The following is a 3,600-nucleotide window of genomic DNA, read 5'->3' on the forward strand; positions in this document are numbered from 1 at the left end:
TCTAAGGAAACATCTAAAGAAAAATGCTGTGAGTTGTTGAAATTACAGAAAAAATTAAAAAGAATGTAGTTAAAGCACATATTATTTCGTGTGGTTTGAAGTAAGAGGACGGGAGCTACTTTTGTCTAGATTTTACCTTCAGGAACTTTAGAAATCTTATCAAATTAACACTTTTTCATATAAGAGGTCGGAGATACAGAGGCTTCATCTGTCCGGGAATAAATTAGGGTACAAAAAAAAAACCGTGGGACTTGCACGATAACGATAGTCCTCATTCCCATTACTCTTGAAAGTTGGAATGTTCGGTTTTTAAAGGAAAACTTTTTATACGTAATTTGGAACTATTAGATGTACTCTTCTCTCTTATTTTACGCGAGGATTTCTCCTGCTTACGGTATGGTTATATTGTTGAGGTCACCTCATATCACAAAATTCCAGTGAATGTTTCTGATTCTCCACAACAATTTTGTAGCGTGTGAATCATAACCGAGCCGGTGATGCAGAGTATGTTGTTTAGCGTTAACCGCGCAGAATCAGGTATATAGGTAGTAACGAAGGGAAATCTCTTTCTCGCACCACTGGTAACTGCTCTGGCGAGGCATGATCAGGGCATGGCTCGAAAATCTGCCGGGACTCTCTTTACACGCACCCTTTGCACTCGCCGTGTGTGCGACATTGAAAATATGTACTTTAAATCCACTGTTGCCGTAGCAGCGACAGGCTTGTTTGACTTATTGCAGCACACACAGATAAAGAAAAAAATTCTTTCGCTTCTGAGGTTTTCTACACTACATTTTTACTTTTTTACTTCTATTTTTTACTTCGTATATTATGGGAAGGAAAGAAAAGAGACTGTGTCGTATGTTCAAACAGACAAGAAAAGGAAAAACGGCGCGAGACTAGCGAGTTTTGTGATAGTTGTCCTGGGAAACTTCGAATGCAGACGTGTGACTACTTCCAAAAACATAATACTTTGAGGAATTTCGAAATGTAAACAATTTATTTTGGTTCTTTTTTATGAACTAAAATTAGTTAGTAATGGTGTTTACAACAAATAAATAGTTTTGCAATAATTGTATTTTCTGCTTTATAAAGTTTGTGCCTTAAGATTACAATAGCAATTGTAACTAAAAGTTGGAGTTGCTGGTGTTCCATGTCCCTGACTATACTCGAGTGCAAAGGATTAACATCTCTGAACATCTATGAAACCATAGCTGTAAAAGGTACCAAAATGATTGCAGTGACCTCTGCAAGTACGTAACTCTCATTTTAGTTTCCAAACAATTGATTCACGTCAGGATCGAGATATCTTTAGGGTGCAATTATCTGGGACATCACCCTCTAATATGTATTCTTAGGTGATTTTAAGAAAGTGTCTTGGCTAGTAAGTTCTTGTTGGTGTTGTGTCTTAGTTATTCTAGTGGTAAGTTTTATTTTTAGTCAGATTCAGCCGGTTCATATTGTGTGAAATCCATAGACGTCCAGATATTATGGAGGAGGTCAAATTGAGACGAGTCACGGAGGGAAAATTGGAGAAGATGGGATTCACTTTATCACTTTAGCACTAATCCACAACACATCGACGTAATAACCACACTAGGAACAGGAATGACAGGAATCAAAGCTAATGGTCGGCAGTATGACTTTGCTTAAATGTCTTCAAAAAAGCTGATTACCAGTTTTCTACTACTACTGCGTGCATCCTTTTTTTCTCCAATGTTCCAGTGTGAGCACAGCTTCCGAGAGCTGAAGTGGCCGCAATTCTTTTGTTCCTGATGCACAAATCATAGAGATTGATGCGCTGTAGTCACAAAGTGGGAACGGAGCCCGGAAAAACCACAATAGACAATAAGAGAAAGGTTCAGCGCCGTCGGATTGATAAGCCGGCTTAAAAATTGAGGTCATAAATTTGGGAGGGATTACATGCAGTGAAACGAATCCACGATCTTAAGATTGGATCAACTACAAATGTGAGGTCAGTGAAAGTAGAACGCTATCAAATAACTCGAAAATAAGTTGTTAGTTGAAAGTTGTCTACTCTATTGATTTTATCTGTGAATCTGCATTAATCCGTGCGATCCTAACTTTGCACCTCTATCATTCTACTTTCCTTGTTTGCCAAACAGTGTTCCCTGAGCTGAAGACGAACGCGTAGGTGCATCCGGAACGGACTAATACGCCAACGACTTTTATCCTTTGTAGAATCTCTACGTAAACTATTTAAGTTATATTCATTTGTTTCATTTCATTTCATCTTCCGTCCTTCAAATACTGATCGACACTTCCTCACTTCCAGTGGTCACTTTGCATCAGTCGTCTGGGCAACCTAATTCTGCCAGTCCATCATGCTAAATCTTCGGATTGGCACGACCAACGCTCCCGACGAAAAATGTCGTCGTGATCTTAATTAATAGTGCTGATGTTCTAAATTGCGCTTGGGCTGTGAATTTGCTACATGAATCATTTGTATTCAGTAACACATGTTCAGTGCTGATAGGAGTCATCTCTTGGCAAGAAGCAGGTACAACGGTTTTCAAAGGTTTTTTTCGAAGGCTAACCAGATGCATTCCATTGCATATATATTCGATACGAGTAAGTCACATCTGTTAGATGGTAATTTTCAGGTCCTCAATCTTCTTTGGCTTCGCTGGTCTTGTTCGTCTGAAGCACGCGAATCCTTCTGCCTGATTTGCTTCCTTTGTATTGACATATTATTCACATAATGTTCGTCGCTTATTCTTGACTAATCTCGCTTATTTCCAGTTGTTCTTTAGATCACTCATGATAATCCTAGCTCAATCGCCTTGAATCAGTCATTCACTTCATTCATTCGGTTCTTCCATAAATCATGTTTTTGACCTTAAACTTATACCTTTAACTTTATTCGTGCCTTATATTTGTAGTAATTAAGTTTACATATGAGACGTAAATTACCTTATATTAGTATATATAAGCTTAATTACCCAGGTTTAAGGACTCTTTCTGTTGCCCAAACCGCGTGCAACAATTTTTGGTTTGGGTGAGCAAATAGCACATAAAAGAGTTCCGTCGGTTGTTGTGACTCCACAAAACAGCTGCTGCATTGAAAGAAACCAAATCAGAAAGTCCGTCGCTAATGACCTATCCAGGCGCAGAAGCATGCAAAGGCACAGTTCAACATTGTGACATCGTCGAAAAAAAAAGAAAATAAAATAAAGTTCCTGGTATAATATTTATCCGAGGAAAGTCACATAAACTCCCTATACTGGTGGGTTTCCCAGTGGCACAATAATTATCCAGACAGCAGTGTTTGCATGTGTCTCCTAATGGAAATAACAACTCATCGTAATGACACAGATTCAAAATAATTTTTATGCGAAAATACCTCTATACAATAAAAGGATCATTTACATATCTCGACATATTTTATATGTGTACCCGGGGAAACATTCTCAGATCCCCAAGTGAACAGGAGAATGAAAAAGTCTGAATACCATTGCGACCCGCTGTGAATAAGCAAAGCGACAACTTTTTCAGGATTGCGATACATCTCAACCTATTGAACAGCAGTCACGGCTTACGAAACAACATTGCAAAAAACAAAGGAACATATCAGCGAAA

The sequence above is a fragment of the Necator americanus genome, chromosome IV, assembly GCF_031761385.1.
Source record: "Necator americanus strain Aroian chromosome IV, whole genome shotgun sequence".
In the NCBI taxonomy this organism is placed as follows: Eukaryota; Metazoa; Nematoda; class Chromadorea; order Rhabditida; family Ancylostomatidae; genus Necator; species Necator americanus.